Source organism: Chaetodon auriga, chromosome 7, assembly GCF_051107435.1.
Source record: "Chaetodon auriga isolate fChaAug3 chromosome 7, fChaAug3.hap1, whole genome shotgun sequence".
NCBI classification, from domain to species: domain Eukaryota; kingdom Metazoa; phylum Chordata; class Actinopteri; order Chaetodontiformes; family Chaetodontidae; genus Chaetodon; species Chaetodon auriga.
Window position 1 is genome coordinate 13,598,511 of NC_135080.1, and position 22,138 is coordinate 13,620,648.

The following is a 22,138-nucleotide window of genomic DNA, read 5'->3' on the forward strand; positions in this document are numbered from 1 at the left end:
GGAGTCCATTATTAAAGAAAGCAGGCTATAATGTGTGTTTAGGATCATATTTATATCACCGGAGCAAGCAGAAACTTCTCTGTTAGTTATTGCATTGTTTATGGATAATAAAAATATTTGTGTTGCATTCCAGCACATGCAGAGACGTTGTTTTAAAAGGAAATGATCACTTGTATGTGCATTATTAGTACCTGTAAAAACTCCAAATAAATAACACAATCATAAAGTGGAACTACTTTATTTTTAGCCAATGATGCACTTGCATGCCCACGACCCCCTTGGGGTCCCCGTCCCTCGCTTTGAGAACCTCTGGCCGTGTTGCCGTCTGTTGCGACTCCTAACAGACCCAAACTACATCAGCTACTTCAAACGCCCCGGCGATGCCATCACGCACAGTCGTCATAACGTCTCCATCCGTTATTACCAGCTTGTAACCCCCGGAGCAGAGACTTGTCCATAGGCAGAGCTGGACACGGACACAGAGGGAAGGAGGCAGACAGAGGAGGAACTGGTAGGCGGATCGCCTCCCGGGACAAACCGCCGCACAGTGTGAAAGTAACTGCAGGAGGGGACGGAGATGCTCACCGTGCCGGATCAGAGCGCATTTTAACGACTGAGGGGAAAGGACGGGGTTTGAAGCTGCTTTCATAGCCGGATTTATCATCCCTTTCTCTGTCTGAAGCGCGTGTTTTTCTGCCATCCACCGGGCAGCACGCACTGCTGTCCGGTGTCTCTCCTTGGAGAGAAGAGAGAGGTCAAGACAAAGTCACTTCTGTGGCTGAACGGGGGGGACGACCATTTAACCACGCTCTTCTGATTCTGCAGTTTCTTTTCCAACCGTTTGTTTTCTCATTATTCAATTTCTCACCTGACGCGGATAACCACCTCCCGACCGAACAAGCAGAGGGGATTTTTATTCTACAAGCAAGTGCAGATACGATGCAAATGAGCCGTGAATGAGTGAAATGTGATGTGGGGTGCAGGAATGACAGCTGCTGAACGGGGGAGCAAAGAGCACCTATAGTGGAGCTTACGTGGAGACCGGCTGAGTACCGACGACCGTACCCGCTTTCAGTGCTGAGACGTTATCCCCACTCTCCCTGCCCGTTGCTTTTCCTCCACTCTTTAACTAGACACTGGATTCCGATATTAACCCCCGACGGCTGGGTTTCTTCCTTTAAATGACCGATTAACGGAGTCTTAACGGAAACGCGGGGAGCTCATGTGGAGACCAGATGAGTGCGCAACGCGGCGGTGCGCCGGTTTAACGGCGTTTTTCCACGCTCACAGTTCTGTCCCAGGGGGTCAGCGGCGGACACCGGATTGCTGTAGGTTATAGGCTGCCACCGGTCGTGCACCCGCACCGGGCTTTCCATGCAAACTCAACGGGAACTACACTGAAACGCCTCGCTTGCCCAACCACCACTCCAGGAGCCCCGCTCCGCGGTCAGCCGTGCGCGGTGCAACACCAGAACCCCCCTCCCCCAAAAAGTGGATATGATATCTTATTTGGTTTGAAAATTTGTCTGACCAGGAGGAGGATTATTCAACATATTCTTTGATAAGGGTGGAGGAGATAAGCGGTGGAGAAATAGCCTGTATCAAACCAGAGAGGAGGAGAGGGAGACGCGCAGGTACGTGTATCTTTAGCTTCAGGTCTCTTTACCTACTTTTCTCATCTGTCCGATTATCGCACAGTTACCTCCCTGCTCTCCTCCCTCCGACACCTTCTGCTCTCCGCCGCTCATATGTGCCGCAATGTTTCTGAGTGGTTGATGTGTAATTTTAGAGGAGCCGATTTGAGTACACACACACACACACACACACACACACACACGCGGGGGGGGGGGGGCAGATGGGGAGATAATGGCGCTGGTGTTTTCTCTCCCATACGATTTAGAGATGGTGATATCCTCTCTCTAGATTAAGGCCAGGAGGGATGGGGATAGATGCTGGAGGTATAAAGCATGGGAGGAGTGTAGAAATAGATGAGGAGATGAGATGGGGTGAGATTTCGAGATTTGAGCAGAGATGGGCTAAAATAGCAGGTGGATAAAACAGCATGGGAGGAGAGGAGGCAAAGGTAGAGTCTTTTCAGAGTTTGGAGGAGAAGGGGTGATGAGGGAAGGGTGGATATAGAAGGAAAACTGGAGGGAGGAGGAGAAGAATGCAATTGATTAATTTAAAGGGGAGCAGGCTGGCAAGGAGAGGAGGACCGAGGGAGCACAGACAGGGGGAGAAGTGAGATTTAAAGGGAGTTGTTCGGGGAAGAGGGCAGCAGAGAAGGAGCGGAGAGGAGAGGAGATGGCCTGGGTGATAGGAGAAAGGTGTTCAGGGGAGAAGGGGGAGGAGAGGAGATAATGGCAGGTGAGAGGGAGGACTGCTTGAGCCGAGAAAATAGGAGAGGACAGGATAAGGTAATGGAATGAAGTAAATTGGGAGGGCAGCAGCTGGGAGGGGAAACGACCGAGAAGATATAGGGGAGGAATTAGAAAAGGTAGAGAGAGCAGGTGTTGCAGCTGGCATTGAAACGATCCCTTCAGAAAGCTCTAACAATAGCATGCTGGAGGCTATAGAATACTCTAACGGCGCTATGCTGTAGCCACTGTATGGTATTATCCAATGGATTGCTGCGTAATGGTCGCTGCTGCACCATGGAGACAGAAAGAGAGACACGCAGAGGGAGAGAGAGAAGAGAGGGAACCACAAAAAACTGCACACGGCTAACTATTTAGTTTGCCGTGTCAGCTCATCAGCTCCTCTTTACCTGGTGAATTTCCTTGTCCTTAACTGCCCCATTTGCATTTTGATGGGGTTTTGCAGCGTCTCTAAGCCACCATAAAACACATGTAAGCACACATGCAAGATTAAATGAGGTTTGGAGGAAGCCGGGGGCTGTCTTTCCTGTTTCTTGCCTCCAGACGTGTATACCTGTGGCTTAGCCGAAGCCTTGTGTCGATATTTCAATCCTTCTTGCTTACATTTGCTCATTCTTTCTTGCTTGTATTGATGCATTATGTTTGAGTGTGGCTTGAAACACTGTTTAGCCAGAGTCTTGAAAGATTTTCATTTTTATAGTGAGATATTGATGCAGTTCAGATCATAATCGCAGTGCATGCAATCTGCAATGGGGAAATGCTTGAAGTCAATGGAATGCATGTATGTTTGATCATGACCCCTGTGCACAACGACTGCAACTCAAATACAGACAGAAAATTTGATGGAGATTGAGTTTGGAGCCTCAAACGTGGCCAAAGATGACTGCATACTAAATTTTTCTCCAAGAATGCTGTAATGAACTACGCCTTGTCACAGTGAGCATGCCAAAGTGTGCACAGTGGTCTGAGTTATACCTCACGTTCCGGTCGAGCTCTTAATCGATTTGCACCTCTCATGCATCTTCATATCCCACTCATGAATACCGCTACACATGAATAAACAGAGTATTCTCACAGTGCCATGGAAACTGAGTTGGATAAAGTGTCTCAGGGGGGCAGTGTTAGGTCCAGCTATTTTAGTGTGTTTGTATGAACATATGAGACATTCACATGATTCAACTCAGAAACATTATCCTAAGAATATTTTGATATATCAGTGCATGCAAACACAATAAAATAAACAACAGGAGTGTTTTCAAAAGCAATGGCTGCTGGTGCTTTTGGTGATGTCACATTAAGGTGAGACAAAAATGCACAGAAACCGTTTAATGACTGTAGATTAACTAAGATGTTATATCTTTGATATGTGCAAAAAACTGGTGGAAAAACGACACATTGTGGTTCAGGCTATGTGCTGGCTGCTTGCAGTAACTTCCTGGAGCCTCAGATTGTCATGGTATCGACAAGACTGCAGGAGGTTTCTGCATCTAGGGACAATAGTCCAGCACATAATCCCTGTAAAACCACAATGTGTTGTTCTTACTCTTCAGTTTTTACTCTTTCCACTTGTTTCCAGTCTTTATGCCAAGCTAAGCAGACCAGCTTCTGGCCCCAGCTATTGTATTGACGATGCGAGTGGTAACTTTCGTTTCATCGAACTCTTCGCGAGAAAGCCAATGAAAGCACATTTCCCACTTTTAAACATCAGATGGTATAAGTAAGATCGAGTAAGCGCTGACTGGATTGGAAGACTCACCAATACTGTACAACCATTTCTAAGTTGAGTGCAGGAAACGCAGAAATTTGTGTGCTGTGTGCTGTGTGGAGGGCCAAGAGAGTCATTTGACCCTGATTTCCAGTATGAAAACAGGCGTGAAAGTGGCAAAGTCATGATTCACTTACTGGGATTTAGGCTGAAGGTTTCAGAAAAACATACTAACGGGAGAACTGGTGCCAGAGAGTGTGGGAAAGCTGCTGTCAAGCCTTCTGATTATTTTGAACAGGGCAGTCATAAGCACATATACTGCTGTCCTATCACTCAGTTGACAGATTTTTAAATGATTGGGTGCTTTTCGCCCCTCCTAATTGAGTGCAGCAGAGGTTGGAGATTGATGGGAGATGGCATGTGATGATGAAAGAGTGAGAGTCATTAACACTTGCCCTGCTTCTGCAAGAGCTGACAATGCATGGTACTTTGTCATGTTTACAGTTAACTGAACTACGCTGAGAGTCAAAGAAGGGAAGAGGAAGGCTTGAGTCTGAGGGAAGGCAGGTACTTAGATTATTTAGAAGTATTAAAAGTTTTACTTAGGTCCCTTATTACAGTAACAGTCATATAATGGATAAAACAGCTGACTCTTCCTAAGTCCCACCCCTTTCGCTCTGTGCTCCAATAACACTCGAGCAAGCTTGGTACCTGGCAGAACCTCGGTCAACTTCCCCTTTCCTGTTAAGCAATATGCTAGGCTTGTCTATGTTGAAAATAAAACCAAATATTGCTAGCTAAACAGCTCGCTAACGTATAGCTACATCAAGAGGACCAACAACCAGGTTTCCTCCTTATTTATATAGTGACTTTTAAGAGATTTGGAAAGGGATTGCATTATCTATTTGGAGTACACAACATCTGGTATCCCAACAGGAAAATTTACTGGAGTAAAAGGAGAAGAGACGAGTAGACTAAACCTTAATTTGCATGGTTTTGCCTCAATCACATACTGTCGTACTTGCAGTCAGTGTCTTGACCATGTATGTTTTTTGTCAAGCTTGTCCGACCTAGCTACAGTAACTAGGTTGGGCTGGACTTCGGATTGGTCAATTAGAAGCCCTGGGTGGCACAGGCTTGTGCTGAGAGTGCAGTTGACTCTTCAGTGGCCATGACTGGACGTGATGTCTGACGAGATCCAAGCAACTTTTTGAGCTAACTGAGCAGTAAAGCCTTCTAAGGTTGGCAACATGTAAAATTCCTTCCATTCTGTCAACATCAGATTGAATAATGACGCTGAGGAGACGAGTAAATTCTGGAGGAGTGTAAGTCTAATTGATTGATGTGTCTGTATGGGCGAGACAGACAGGGCAGAAAAGAAATGGAACTCACACAGAGAAACTCAATGAGTTTTCCAGAGAGAAGGAAAATACAGTTTCATCTCTGTGGGGAAGTGATGTATAGGTCTGCAGGTGCAAGCGAGGCTCTTGCACTGATACGTCTAACTCTGTATGGACGGAATGCACGTATGTACACTGGTGTATGGATATTTGCACCTAAAGGTTTTGTTGTATTAAAAAAAGGAAAGGTTACATGAAGATGGGATGGCTGCAGCGAGGACCTAACGTTTGCATGAGGAAAAAAGGGAGTGATGTTGCAGTGATGAAAGACATGCAAGGAAGGGCAGGCTGCAGAAAAGACTGATGAAAGGAAAGGGAAGATGGGACGGAGAAAGGCTGGAGGTAGCAAGAAAAAGTGGAACATAAGAAGCTGTTGGGGAGGAATTGACCTTTATTCAACAAGGCGGGTCAATTAAGAACAAATTCTGCGTTTGTGAAGGAGGGAGAGGAGAAGGAAATGCACAGAGCAGTGAAGAGAGGGGAGAAAGTGTTGGTGAGGAGGAGGAGGGGGAGGAGGAGGAGGAGGGAAAAAGGGAAGGGATGCTTCATGAGGGAGAGGATGAGGGATGAAGGAAAAAGGAAGGAGGAATGAGAGAAAAAAAGGAGGAGCATAAGGTGAGAATATATCACCAAGAAGCTCTAGGCGTGAAGACTGTGATATGGCAACACGCTGCTTTATAGTTTTAATGTCCAAAATATGTCATCATGATGTTCTCAACACAGCGACATGCTGCCCACTACAGTAGGGGTTTAAATGTCTGCACAGTTAGTGTATGTTTGCATGTGTGTGTGTGCACGCCTGTGCATGTGCGTGGCAACAGATGCTGGTTCAGTGGCGCAATCCCACCTCACCAGGGAAGAGCGGGTGAGAGATGCTGCCGAAAGAGAGAGAGAGAGAGAGAGAGGTGAAGAGAAGGAGGGAGGGATGGTGCCAGGAGAAAGAGAGAGAGAGAGAGAGAGAGAGAGAGAGAGAGAGAGAGAGAGAGAGAGAGAGAGAGAGAGAGCGAGCGAGCAGCATGCTGAATGCCAAGCAGCCTGGTATTAGAATGGTGCTGTGTTGAGCAGGCAGGCAGGCAGAGGCATATAACACTGCTCAGCTAAACCACAGCATCCTGTAAGTTTCCAAAATTTCATCTCTGGGGACAACGTTTTTTTTTTTGTTTTTTTTTTTTTCTTCAACCAGTAACATAGTTGATTTTTTTTTTTTGTTTGTTTGTTTTTGTCAAGCCAGGCCGAGGGTGATTTATTGTGACTATGTAAATCAAGGAAAACTCAGAGTTTCTAATGTTAACCTGCAGCACCAACAGTGTTCGTCTATACAGTTGGTCAGGAGTACTGTCGGGGCCAAGTTTTATCATCCGTTGACCCATCTTTTTGCTTCCTGACTGTGTGAAATGTACTGGTGTGCTGCAGCAGCTCTCTGCCTTTGTTTTGTATTACTCACAAAACCAAGAGGAATGATTTGTCTTTGTTTTATCTGGTGGACGGAGGTGCATGTGCTGTATATTGACCTGTCATATGTATTTTTGCATTCATTCTTTAGACAGATGGTTTTTGCCCAAAGCCATGAAGCCTTCATCACATTTTCAGATGTTTCACCTTGATTTGTAACAGAATAGTTCATTTTTATGGGAATTATTACATACCAATTGTGAGTAAAGTCACCTTTTTTGAAGTGGAGTTGTGCGTGTAACCAGCTCATATTGTTATGAGTTAAATGGGAATTGTTGTCTGGACTATGTTTAATTTAATGCTTGTGTTTCTTATTCATGCCAGTCAGATGCACGTGGAACTGCAGATGCTTCCTCCAGTACAGATACCTCAGTCTTGGACAGCCTCAAAAGTTTGCCACTGGGGAACAGACTTCTTTAAAGTGGGATGGGAAGAGCTGACTTGATTGGGCATGACATATAAACACAGTCCTAATGCTGCCCCTTTTACAGCAAGACACACCAACACGTCTGGTCACATTTAGGCATGTGAACAAGTGTTGCATTAAACATTATGATTACCGTATTAAATTAGCATATTTTATGACCGTAGTGGCCCACTGGTACTTTGCGTTAATAATATGTGTGTTCCAGGGCGTGGGCAGAAATGGCGTTGGAAACTTACTGTCACTGTGCATATGGAGATTTATGGTTCTCCCAAATTGCAGAAAGCACCTTCTGCTCCTCTAATTAGTCCACAAGTCGAAATGTAGAAATGAGTGGCTAACCCCAGTTAAACACCACCGCCATCGCTTAAGACTTGTGCAGTTCCTTTATAATCGAAGCCTTCATCAATTCTTTTTACTGAGGCTTTTACAGGGAGTGCAGAGCAGCTTTTACAGTGTTTACTGTGCATTAACAGCATGCAGATGGCGTTGCAGTTTTATTTAATACTGCGTGATAAATGCATTGAAATATTCTTAGTTCCTTTAAAAAAATACGCCCCAGTCGAACACAGCTGTGAGCACAGTCACTGAAGGAAAAGTCATTTGAATGAAATGTTTGATGTTTTGACATTAAAGACGTAGAAAATATAAATGATTGCTGATTATGAGCAGACATCACCCGATCAAGATGCACATGGCATAATGACGGTTGTCTAGAAAGTTAATTAAGAATTGTTGATGATTTTTACTGCTAATGCTAATGTGGGATTTTTATTCAACATATTGATGCTGCAGTGATCTGGTTCTGACATTACATTAATTGGATCATTAATATAGCCTCTTGGATTTTGGTTATGTTTTGTTTGATCTTGTCACACCTGACATTGATAACACTTAACAACACGGTACACAAAAATATGCACACGTTATATAAGGAAGGAGTGAGAATTGACCTGATAATTAATCAATCATTCATGAGTAGTTCCTGAATACCTCTGATTCAAGGACTGTGTAGTAGATAACGATGAGTTCTTCGAGAACAGACTGGTATATATTATATTAATGAATCTTTCGGTAATGATTAGTTCATAATGATCAGTCAATCAGAATAATGACCATTTTCTTCATGAGCGGTTTCTGATTAACTCTGAGCCAGCTGCTGAGGGGCACAAACTAGTGATGACTCATTCATTACTAATTACTTTGTCATTATTTACTCTTTTTGTGCGCCCAATGAAAAGTGGTACATCACACTGAGTAGTTACCGAGTATTCCCTTATTATGTCATGACTTGTTTACCATTACCTACTGTGCTACCCTTGTGTCATAATATTGTGAAGTCGGTACCAGGTTGTATTTAATAGTAGATGAGGCGCGTTATCTCTTCTGTTGTCACATTGATGACTGATCACAGGGATTCCTCTTGCGTCCTCTCTTCAGTTAAACAGCTGCTCTGTGTTTGTGTGTCTGTTTGTGTCCATGTGTTTGTGTGTAACTGTACCTCTCTCTCCCCTCTCCTCTGTAATTGTCTTGGTCTGGGGTGACAGAGCAGACCTGACAAGCGAACCCAGATAGTGAGTGGAGATAGATTGAAGAGGAGTGTCTGCTCTCCCCTCTATCTCTCGTCATCTATTACTCGAGTCTGACAGAGGCAGTGCCGCATGATGGATGGATGCCCCGCTCTATCTCTATCCACTTCTCACTCCATTCACTCTGTTTTGCTCTCACTCACTCATTTTTCTCCACTTGGTTTCTCGTCATCTTCCCATCACTTGCTGCCTCTATCTTTTTGTCTTTATGCTCTCTCTCTCTCTCTCTCTGTAACTATCTTTCTTTGTCTCTCTCCCTCTGTCTTTACTTTCCTTGACAGCATGAGCATGGGAAAGGCAGTGTGTGTTTATGTATGTGCAAGTGTTTAAATGATAGCGTATCTGTTATAGAGATCTGCACAAACTCAGAGTTTCAAATTGCTGGGGCAGAGCGATCTATCACTCTGTTTACAGGCGTGAGTGTCTGCATCTGTGCTTACATTCAGTTCTCTACGCTTAGTGCTGCAGGCAGAGTAGCTTGACTTGTCAATTGTAAATGAACACAAAAAAGAGCAGGGCCACGCTTAGCCCAAAAGAAAACTTAAATTAAAAATAGAGAAGCTGATGCAATTTGGAAGATGCGTTTGAGTCGTTCCGGGCTAAGAAAATACTGCCTGCAATATTGGTTTCCCTAATGCTTTCTTGTAATGGTTTGTATTGCACATATAATGCAATATACCGCAACAAATATAACAACAGTGAACACTGATCAACTGGAAGAAAATGCAAAATACAGTACATTTAACCAAAGGGATCATTTTCATATGGAGCCCCTGCCAGATGTTAATACACATAATAACACACATAATATACAAAGGCGATGGAGTGCCAGTCTGTAATTGTTGTGGCCCGAGCCAGCAGTGTTTGGGCGGGATTCGGACAGCCTCTCTCCACTCTCAGTTTTAGTAAAATGCTAAAGAGATCATGTGCTGTCTCCGGCCAAAAGTTGCACTTAATATCTGCAAAATGTTGAACCCAATTCAGCTGTGGTCGCTTTCCTCGTCGGTGCTATCAGTGTGGGTGTCTTTCATTAAAACTGCAGTTTATTTGTTCATTCACTCATGTGCAATGCTTAAGTGTTCGGAATAGATTCCAGCACAGTTTTTGCAGCATTTTTGACTCCTGCGATCCTGCGGTGTAATGAGTACTGGTAAATACATGGCTGGAAATGGATCAGGATGCAAAACCTGTTGATACTGATCCATGAACAAATACCTTGTAAGCCTCAGCACCACTCCTGCAGATTGGCTCAGCTCGGCTCTTGAGAATACAACACAGTCACATGACCTTGCAGCCCTTCTGATGGTTGATTTTTGGAAGCTGAATACGAGAAGAAACCCCCAAAAATACTGGCATTCATGTGCTAAATGGAACAAATGCTCTATAACTGTACTTCAGAATGAAGGAAAGAAAAAGTGGCCTTGGTCAAATCGGCACATTTGGTGAAATGAGTGTTTTGAGTTTACCGAGTCTGAAAGAATTGCGTTAACCTCCCAGTTTGAAGTTTTATAACTACCAATTATACACCAGATGTAATCTTGTAGTCTCTTTGTGCGTCTATATAAAGCTTATTCTTTCTGAAGTGTGCTCCTCATGTGCCAATGAGCACGAGTGAACATATCATGAATGTTTCATTTGGCAATTTAGACTATTTTAAATGGCAAATTTGAAATTAATTTTCACCTCGACCGAAACCAAAACTAGCAGCTTTTTGTTCAGGCCGCACAGACCTTTTATACTGCATGGCACAAATTGTTAACAGAGCACCTAATGACACGACACTACTATGACCGTATCAGCACGGAACAAAATACTTTGGGTGTAAATGATTATGTAGACTGTGAGCAAAGCCCAAGCTTACAAACACTATTGTGCAAACACTGATGTTACAGAGTGACTTAACTAACTACTCAGTCCAGCATGGCATGATGGGAAACATGGGCCGTTGCAATAGCTCCAGCTTTCAACAAACTTGTCTGTGTGTTTGTGTTTGTGTGAGTGTGTGTGGCTGATCTGTCCAGAGGGTAGTCCACTGCTCAGCTTCGTTAGCAAAATGTAGATAAACATATTTATTCAGTGCCTTTTTATTGGGCATCAACCTTGCATTTACATGGGTATTGTAAGAAAAATAGACTTGAAGTGTAAATAAATGCATCAGGTCACAGCCTGTGAGACTGAAATGCCAGCCTGCATTGAACTGCTGCAGACAGCTGCAAGGTGAAAATCAGAGCGTATCATGTTAGTAGGAAAAACGCATCTAATAAGGCTTGTCTACACAAAAGTAGTGTAATCATTAATGCATTATTCAACACAGAGTGATAGTGTAACGTATCTTATTACCTTCAAACAATAGTAACTGGTGCAACATTGCTCATGTATGCAGCTCTTGGATCTTTCTTGATTCCACTAATCACTGCAAAGTGCAAGTGAACACACAAGTAAATCAGCTCAGATTTCCTAAGCACTTAAAAACCTTCTCATGCCTCATGCTCTTAAAGCCAAGGAACATTTTTGCGTTACACAGGATGTGATGTAGAACACTGTTCTAGAAGTTAAGGACAATAGGTGAGAGTATGTCACCATGAACTCATTTGTAGCTAAGCCCACTTCACATAATAACAGGTAATAAATTCGAACCTTGTCATCAGTTTTGAAAGTGGATGTTGAAGGGACAGTCAACCCCTCAGCCTTGATGCAGCCCACTCAGCACTCCACAAAATGAGCGTTTATTAAGACAGGCCCTACTGGGTTGAAATGGTCCACTTGACGCACCATGAGCCTGATAGACTGCAAGATAGTCAGGAGAAATAATTAGACTTGAGAGGGCAATCTACTGCAGATAATGGTGATCTGAAGGACCTAGCAGGTAAGTTCACAGAGCTCAGGAATGGTAGCGGTCTGGACCACCATGTTACATGGCTTTAATCTATGTATCTGCTCAACATGGGTTTGCTTTGTATTCTCAATTAAACAGCACTGGAGTTCTGTAACTGGACATGGTATTGACTGTGCTGTCACTGCTTAGCTAGTTACAATTCCCTCGTGAGACACGGAGGAAATTATCTCACTGTAGCTTATCGGAAAGCTTGTCAGTGGCTTAATATCGCAGTTTAACATCAGAAATTGCATTTCTAGCTCCCTCTCAGCACTCTACAAGTGCTCATTGTACTTTACAGAGTGGAATCCCAACGATGGAATTATTTTTAGCCAATTAATCGTGAAATAACCGTCTGAGAAAAACAGGACTATGCCTCAGCAAGTGAAAGAGACATGAACATGTTTTATTACTGATTTCCTGTGTGGGTGAGGTTACAGGTTCAAGTCAATATTTGGACTATATTTACTGTAGTTCCAATTGTAATATATTAATAATATTAGTAATATTAACTATTTTCAAAATGTGGGTGGAAAATCTATTTTTACACTCTAAAACATTAGATTTTTTTTTCTTTTATTTTTTCTGAGCAACTTTCTAGTTTTACTTCAGTTTAAAAAAAAAAAAAAAAGCAGTGGGGTACAGCAATCCTTCAGTCAATATGGGGGCTGGGAGCTTTTACAAAAGTAGAATGTGGGTTAGATTTCCTTTGAATATGGATGTGAGGCTGGCACAGTGGTGGCTCACTGCAGATGCTGTTTAGCACATAGATCATAGAACGTGTGCATGACGGCATGTATCACACACGCACACACAGGTACATATTCTATTTTTCTCTCACAAGCAGTTCCAGTGCACATGCAAGTTTGCACTCACACTCAAATATGCAAGGTCTCTTACACACACACACACACACATACACACACATGCATACACACTAATTTTTTTCTACTTTACAGACGCCTGTGAGGCTCCTGATGCATATTTGATGAAGCTTTGATTGACAGTGGCAGAGGCCTGTGTCTGTGTGTATGTGTGTGTGTGTGTGTGAGAGAGAGAGAGAGAGAGAGAGAGAGAGACCAAGCAGTAACTCAGATGAAGAAGAGCTGACGAAGTGCCTGAAGGTGGAGCGCCATCGATGGCGGCGAGATGCTGACTCCAAACAACCTTAAGTTCAGTTAGAAAGTCAAGCAAAAAAAAAAAAAAAATCAGATCTCTCTCAAAATGTTTTGTTGCTATTTTAAGATTAAGAGAAAATTTGGAGAAGAATAATTAACATTGATAGGGGGTGTATTTTCTGATATGTGGTTAAAGGTTTCTACTGTCTCATGAGGGCTTAAGTCCCATTCCCTTTCCAAGTATGTCACTTTTCCACTAAATGTTCTAACTTTCTGAATAGCTGAAATATTTTCCAGGAGGTTTTTCTTTATCTCTAAGCTAAAAATGTATCTGCTGCAGTATTGTACAGAAAAATGTGAACGGCACACACTTTGAACAAAGATATTTTTTTTAGTTTTGTTTGCTTGTGCTGGCATTAAACAACTACAGTGACAGCACTGCAGCAGCTAAGACTCGTGGCATATGTTGTGGAGTGTTGAAACTATGCTGAAGTTACCCCTAACGGATGAGTTAAATTTGGTTTAAACATGAATCATCCGCCCTGTACAGCAGAACTAAAGTAGAAAAAGTAAAGTGATAATTTCCTGCATCAGCTTAAAGTGCTGTGTATACATACTTCTTCAATTTTACAGCGCCAGTCATCAAAATCTACCGCTCCCAGCCGGAGGCGCTTTGGCCGCCAGCCGGCTGGGATCCAGTTTCCGGCCATCTTCCAGCCGTGGAGTCTCTCCCCTTCTCCTGTTCCCTAACACGGTGTGTCTGGATTCATCAGCATGGCCCTGTCACAGGCCAGTCGTCACATGTAGATGGCTGCATCTGCGTCATTGACACTGTATCAGCTATACAACTCAAAATAAAGCGTTGCTTAGACGATAGCTCGTAAATTTAAATAACTTGATAATTGGAATAAAGCAGAACTATGAAAAAAAAGAGCGATTACTCTACAGTGAGATAAATTGGCCGCAGCTGCTATCTTGCTGGGCCGATGTATGCTGATGGATGGTCTTTCACACAGAGGCTGACACTGACGTTGCTCTCTGGCACGAGCTGGATGTTGTTGTTACCTGCAGTCCAAACATTTGCTGTGGATACAAAACACAAAGTCTTTTGACTGGTGTGTGCGAAGGTCAGTGAACTGAAAATGTAAAACCTGGTGATATTAATTCCAAGGATTTATAGCTTTGTATTAAAGCTATCATTTATATGTTTTTTTAAATATTATTTTTTATATTTAAAAAATGATAATGTGAAAGGGGCCACTTGTAGTGATGAACCTACAGACAATTATTCGACCAAAATAAGCTCAAAGTGAAGGAACATTGGACTTACATTCGCCAGGTGGCCGGAAACACAACTCCATAGCTGCTGCTATACTAAAAGCATACTTGTTTTCCTGCAGTGGCTATTATTACCTTTCTGACTGACTATCATTCACAGCCTGCTGTAGCCAAGAATGTTACTCACCCTTGCCAAACTGTGTATCATGCAAGTGTGTTTCTTGGCCATTTAGGCAAAAGCAGCTCCCAAATGCTGCAAATCCATTGAAAACAACTAGAAAAAAAATTATCTTTACTGCCAATTGTGTCTCCTGTCTAGCATGCGCCTTTTTCTTCCAAGCCAGGAGAATATAAGTGGTGATACGGTGCACATTAAACATGAGTTTGTATTATTCACTACACCATACTGTTATCTTTTAATGGCAATGTATTTAAATGGCAAGCACCCAAAGCAAATCTTGAATGGATGGATAAATCCAAAAAAACACAAAAAACTGCACTTTATCATAGTATCTGATGTTATCCACTCATTGAAACTTGTTGGTTGGACTGACAGAAAGTAAATATGTACTATCGTTATACACTAATGTTTTAAGTGCTTCTATTGATGAGCCCAAAGTGGCCGTCAAAGAGCTGGTGAAAATTCTCCTGACCAGCGTCTCTACACAAAGCCAGTGTTACTGTGTGCATGAAATAGATCTTGGCTCTGATAAATGACACCAAGGATCATCAATTGGTTCACTGGACCAGCAGAGGCTGGATGAGGTCAGACATCTGGCTGGGGCCTCCCACTCAGTCTGCCCTGTTTCGGATACAGCCATGAAGATGCCCCCTCTCTAGAACTGGGAGCTATTTGCCGCTGATGTGCCAAGAACTCCATAAATCAGGTTATAGTGAAGCACAAATTACTCAGCAACAGCCATAGGGAAGGACTGTGAAAGCCAAGATGGCTGCTGTTAAAAGCTGTGCTGTTCAAACAGACCCTGATTGGTCTGAATGCTTTGGATTTCCTCACTTTAGTGTTCAGGCTCGCTGTATATTTAAAACTATTCTCATTATTACCGGCGCTTATGGGACATTTATAGCTTCAGTTTAATGGCATCCAGCATTTACTGGCTTGACACTGTGTGTGTGTGTGTGTGTGTGTGTGTGTGTGTGTGTGTGTGTGTGTAGAATCCAAGTGTGTGTGTGGCAGCTGTAGAAGTCCTTGTCCCAGCTGTTGTGCTTTGCTGCCAACTCATTGAGCTGGCAGCTGTTACAATAAAGTTGTAGTGTGTAAGTCTCCATGCCATCCTATAATAATCCCCAGAAAGTTTGCAGCCGTTTGAATCCCTCCGGATTCATCGCTGACATTTATCATTGCTGTTGGGTGCACACCTTGCCTGTCCACTTTGATGGTTGTCGTGACGACTGTGGCGATGATGAGGCTTTGCAGTGATCATTGTTGTCGCACAAATAATGATTTAATTGGCTTTTCCCCTCAAGGAGAATGAGTAATGAACTGAGCACATTATATAACAAATAAATAGGTCATAATTCCAGAAAACAAAGTGCTGTTTGGAGAAGTCGTGTCAGTCTTTGCAATGCGACTTATGTTGCCCACTGAGATACATTTGCCAATGCAAACAGAAAATAGCATTGACACCAAAACGCCAACACCAAACGTGTTAGGCATAGAGGCAATTTAGGATCAGCTCTGACCTACACAACCTCTCGTACAGTCCTAGAAGATTTCTCTGAAGTGGTTTGGAGGCATTAATAACAATAGTCCTCTGAAGTGTAGTCTTTTCCTGACCACTTACCGTTACTATCTACATTCCTGCCACCTATGCTCAACAAATCAGTCCATGCATAGCGAGCACATACCCCTCGTATCACACTGAGACCTTATCAACTCATCAGACAAGCGGGTGAAATTATTCTCTGTGGAATACTATTGAACATCGAGTTACATCAGTCTGTGTCCTTTGTAGAGCTAAAACTTCTTCTGACCTTTACTGACAGTCCCTGCCTAGAGATTTAAGCAGCGTGAACTGAATCAATAAGTAATGACCTGGTTGACAAGAGGATACAAATTTTGACCAATTTGCATATTTGCATTTATTTCATGGTATGATTGTCCAAAATGATTGCCTCCAGAATAGTTACTGTGCAGCCAGTCATGTTTGTAGTGTGTTGAGCAAATTCCAAAATCCTGCATCACATTTCAAGGAAAACACAAGTTGACTTTTTGAATAGAAGAGGTGTTCCTTGGTGAGCCCTGCTATCTGTTTGCAGCCTGTTAGAGCCGCAACTTAGGGCAATCCAGGGTATGATTTTCATGTGTGTTGGCCTTATAGAGGCACCTGTCTGATGTTAAATGGTGTTGTATAATTTATTATAGGTATATACAACGGACAGTTCTTTGGCAGCCGTCAAAAGTTTGTTGCAGTTGCTGCGGCTTCATCAGGACATCAAAGGATGAAGTAATTAGGAACACTGCCTGCCTTTGATAATGAAACTGTACTGACCTCAGTGGTAAGTATGTGAAAACGTAAATGGTCCACTGCATCAAAACCAGACCAGTTCTTACTTAATTAATGCTGCTGAGAGAAACTACAGTAATGCAAAGACATACCTGTTCATGTCATTTGGGTCACTGCGTCAGCTAAGACTCACCTATGCTCACCTACCTCTGTGTTCAGTAAAGTGTGGTGTCTAATTCCTGGTTGAGGTTCTACTTCCAGATTTTCATTACACGTATGTCAGATTCATGCAGGATTAAGACTTCTGCTATGAATACAAACCACATGACACCCCCTAGCAGTGCTTGTCATTATGTCAAAGGAGGATTTCTGTGCAGGTTGAGTTTTAATAATACAGGTCCCTGTATTGTGCAGTTGGAAATAACACACACTGGCCACTGGTGGCCGCCTTGAGCAGCTAGTATGTCAGAAATGCAATAAAAAATGCATTCTTGTCAAACTTGTCTGGCTGCATATAGCGAGCAGGAAGCTAACGTATCCAGGGAGGGCTGAATCAGTTGAAACATTCAACCCTCCTTGGATAACCATGACCTGGATGACTGAGGATCTTCACTGACAGGAAGCAGAGGTTTTGCCGTTGAGATGGCTTTACTGAAAAGGAGGAGATTACTGAGCCTTTCTCCAACTTCCTGAATGCTGTCGTCTACCAACATGCTCCACTGGTGTCACAAACTTGAAGGAGAAAACACAATCAGCCCAAGCTGACCTCTAACAGTTCTTGGGGTCTCCACGTGGTATCTCTGTGGCCGCCCAGACATAACATTATTAGCTCTAACTACAGTGTCCGCCTGGCGTCTGCCCTCTGGCAGGCTTATAAGACCCGCTCTCCTGGGAATGGCCACCAATCAAAAATAACAAACCTGTGACAATGGCAGAGGTCAACCAAACATAGCGTGGGCTGAGAGGATTAATCACATTAAGTTGCTTAGCTAGAAGACTAAAGACGACCATCAACAATTTCATCCGACACGCTAATACTGAAATAATGAAATGCACACATGCACTGGCAGATGTTTTCCACATCATGTCAAGTTTGCACATTTGCAGCTTTCTCCAAATCCCTTGATACGCAGTTTGAATGAAAAGAAAAAAAAAAACATCAAGAGGTAATTACAATGCAAATCTACTGAGTGGCTAATGCTGACAATGCCGGCCATAAATGCTATCAAAACTGGGACTTTGATTTAATGAAAATTTGAAGAATTGTAACTTTAACTGGCTTAATCTTGACTCATCTATGGTGAACAAGGAATAATTAAATAATTAGAATTATATAATTAAAATGAGCACACAGTTTGATGTCTAAGAACAGACTGCGTGAATTCTGCTGAGCCTCTCACACTGGACAGTTGGAGGGACCGTCAAAGCGATTGTTTCCAAATACTGCCATGTTTTAGTCAAGGATTTACATTTTTATTAAATAGAAAATCCGCTTGACAGTCCGCATTGGCTGGTGTGTGTTGAAGATTTGAGGAATAATGTTCACGGACATAAACTGCACTATTCAAGATCATAGAAGCTGTTGTGAAATCTTCTTTATGGTGGCCTTTCTCTGATGCTGGTCCCCAGAGTTTTAAACTACCACAGGAACTTACTGTCACGTTAGAACAAAGTTAACATCCTTTATTCTCTTCCTCTTTAATTCCTTTTCATAAAGCCTATATGGAAATTAGGCAACTGCGGTTTGTGCATTTAAACAAGGCGTCGGTACACATCAGAATCCCTTTTTTTGCCTCATTTTGTGTCCCTTTTAGTTAACATTTAATTCAGCTGGGGATACATAATGGATTGAGTGAAATACAATGTTCTCCGAGCTGAAAGTGCCAAAGAGATTTTGTCTTTTTTTTTAGTGGAGTGTGATTTCCTTTTTAAGGGAGGAAGATAAATTTTGTATTTCCCATCTGTTCTCCAAAGCAGGACTTTCAGAGGCATTTTTGCTTTCACGGGAATTCAAATTGTATTTGAACTAGTAGGTTTGCTGCGAAGGATCCCAACGTATTAAATATCAAAGTATTGAGAGGAGGGATCATTTGTCAGTATCAGTAGAGCAGTGTTTGGGCTTTTTTCTGTTTTGTTTTTTAACTTTTCTGGAACTCATGGGACTGTCACTTTCTTTTTGACCAAAAACGATTGATTGTTCTTCTTTATCGCTAATTGTACCTTGTTTTGTTTTGGGTTTTTTTTTTTGTATTTTTTGTGTTTTTTTAGTTCCCACGACTGCTACACTAAGCCTTGTTTATATAGTACAGATTTGGAATTGTACCAGAGGATTTGGGATTTGGGGGATTGTGGTCTGTAAATGTGTAAGATAAACCTTTATTTATCCCATCTTACATACATTTACTTTCTAGTTTCACTGTTGAATTTGCCTCATTTTCCACTTTCAAATGCCAGAACAGGCATTTGGGATAGAGCTATGTACAGTACCGCTCTCTCTCTCTCTCTCTCTCTCTCTCTCTCTCTCTCTCTCTCTCTCTTTTTCTCTTTTTTCAAAATCGAAGTAAGCTCTAGAGCTTTGCTCCAGGTGAGACGCAGGAAGGACAAACAGAGCCGATGTGGAGTTGAGGGAAGCCGGGTGCTTTATCTTCGGCACCAGGTGATGATTATTTCATTGCGGTGGAAAGATGAAGTGATATTCAGTAGACTGTCAATGAAGTAGCAAGGGCATTTGTGTGTTTTGTGCGCGCACACACACACACACACACACACACACACACACACACACACACACACAAAAATGATGCTTCTGCTGCCGGCACAGAACAAATACATTTTAAACCCTGCTCTTATCATCACATATATTGTTAATTAGTCAACTTGTAATCTTCCAGGTATGTTGACAGTTGTTTATAATGGTTATTTAGTCAATGACCTGGAGTCTGGAATTTTAAGATAATGCTTTGTTTAATTGTTCATTATTTATGAAGGGAGCAATAATCTTCTTTGCATTAGCTAATCAGTGTTTATCAGCAGGCGTCTCGCATTCAAAAGATAATTAAATCTTAAACCTCCTACAGTGTAAATAGACACTACAAGACGTTGAACAGTACTAGTAATTTTGTTGTGGAACATGTCTCAGTTTATCAGGTTTGTGTAGATGTCAGCTGTCAATGTCAGCTAATGTTTAGCCTTCAGCTGTTGGCCTTTGGAGAAATACAGATAATGAACACACGATGTACTAATTAATACTCATTTTCATTTCCTCCCTCGTGCATATCTGCTTGTGTTGGCACTTATCTATAACTCAATAAAAGGAACATTGACCTCTTAAACGAACCGGTGCTGTCCATGCACACTGTACTTGTGAACTTGAAATACAACTTAATGCTCGTGGGTTACATCAGATTGTTTGTGTCTATTATCTGAGGAAATGCAGTTACACAGCATTGCACATGAGTACTCACCAGCCTGTGTCAGGCTGGGGTGAGATCTTAATGAAAAGCCTTAAAGCTTTAGAGCAGTTTGGGGGGGAAAACACATCACATCCCTCAGTAGCTGTTGTCATAAAATAAACTAAATTAAGAAAAAAATTGCCACAAAAACGTGTTTTAGGAACCCGGAAATGGATGAGATATGCTTGAGGAACCCTCTCATAAATTAAATCAAGTCTAAACTAAATGAGCGTGTTGATGAATAACAGGGGAAATGTAGAAAACCTATTTCCAATTCAGGTACTGCATTTCATTGTGAAAAGGTCTGGATGTCTTCTAATTTAGTGTTGCTGTGCAATACACAGAGAGCAATTTGTCACTACCCTTCAGTGTGTGCGCGCATGTGTGTGTGTGTGTCTGTGTATGTGTGCACGCTCATGGAAACTACTGTAAATGATCGGTCACCTCGACTCACACACAAGCATGTGTGTGTGTGTGTGTGTGTGTGTGTGTGGACTATAGCAGATCTCTTGCACGCGCACAGATGCGGTTGGTGTGGCCTCCTTTTCAGCTGTGTGTAAGAGCAGCCACTTTATGATTGATAATCAGTGCAGCATGCAATTTACCAATTGATCCCCATCAACTCCCATCATTCGACTGGCACAGCCGACGCCGTCGTCTCCTCTACATGTATTCAAAATATCTGTCAGTCGCTCTCTCTCTCTCTCTCTCTCGCAGACATCTATCTTCTAAGTCTCTCACCCTCTCTCTGTATTTGTGTCTTGAACACATGCACATTCACACACTCGCTCTTCTTGTTAAATAGAGGTTACATCAATACTAGCGGTTGAAACCCTTTTTACACCTTAAAAGAAAATCAATTATAGCCAGTGACTGGCATGTCAATGTCTGCAGCAGTGCAATGTTTTCCACTTGTCCAGAGCTCTGTGACTGTGTCTGTCTCCTTGTCTGTTCGGGTGTTTTAAATGTCTGTCAAATATGAGAGGGGGGGGGGGGGGTGATGTATCCTTTTCTTCTAGCGCCAATATGACTTTAACCTCCTGTTAACCTCATATTGGAACTAGGAGAAGAGTCATGAGGATGCGTAAGTGAAAACTTTGACTGGTCCGAGATGAAAAGTTATCCTCTGGACACCCTGAGTGTATTTACTGGAAGAAATCTGAACCTTGTAGACGCATTGGAGGAAAATTCATGAGTTTACAAAAGTCAGTCGGCTTTATCGTTTGCTGGGGATTCTGAATGACAATGCAGCTACTAGTTGTTGAAATGATTCAGTCTACATTAAAGTGAGGGACTGACTGACAGAGCGTAGAACCATGGCTCTATGGAGTGACCACTACTACCCAGTTGAATGCACTGTAAAGATGAGCAACACAGCACCAAAACTACAACATTGTTTTTGTACTGCTGGTGTCAGTGGCTCTGCACAGCTGAGAGGCTGACATCGCACTGAATCCCAGGAGTTTCTGCAGGCTTCCACTGGGATGCGAGAGCTATTACTCTGTGCTGTCAGGATCAGGTTGGCATGAAAAAAATCAAACCTCAGAGTGGAAAGGATACTGAAGGAATTTAGATGTTATAGCTATATCCACATCTTTATATTGAATATGCTGCAGCCAGGATGCATCATAAATTGCTTAAATCAAATTCAGGGAGTCATCTCCGAGTGCTTTTGTGGTCTGTTGTGAAATGATAATGGCTATTGTTCTTAATTTTGGCATCATGGTGCTAGAAGGGTTCTTATCTCTGACTGTTGCCAATAAGACTCAAATCCTGCACTATTTTTAGTGTTGCCCAATTTTGAATGTCCTTACTCAACAGAAGCTTTTGTGTTGGCCCAAAACCCCCGAGCTAATTTGCTTAAAAGGAACAAATTACTGGGAGCAAATTTCTCCTTGTCACACTAAGTTTTGGTTTATTTCGAATTGCCACAGGTTTAGCACAAACAAGTCTCAAATTACAACCATTAAAAGGGTAGAAAGACCTGTGCGATATAATGCAA

The 22,138-nt window shown here is 42.4% G+C and overlaps 1 protein-coding gene across 2 annotated transcripts in view; it reads left to right on the forward strand.

Moving 5' to 3' along the window:
• Positions 1 to 367: 367 nt before the first annotated feature.
• The window catches only part of LOC143323143 (leucine-rich repeat and fibronectin type III domain-containing protein 1-like protein), a 164,205-nt gene continuing 142,434 nt past the window's right edge, over positions 368 to 22,138 (forward strand). Inside the window, exon 1 of one of the 2 annotated variants that reach the window (XM_076734808.1) lies at positions 368 to 1,634. The gene's annotated coding sequence lies outside the window, so the exon portion shown is untranslated. The remainder of the gene's footprint in view (positions 1,635 to 22,138) is intronic. The other variant, XM_076734807.1, reaches the window with a different exon arrangement.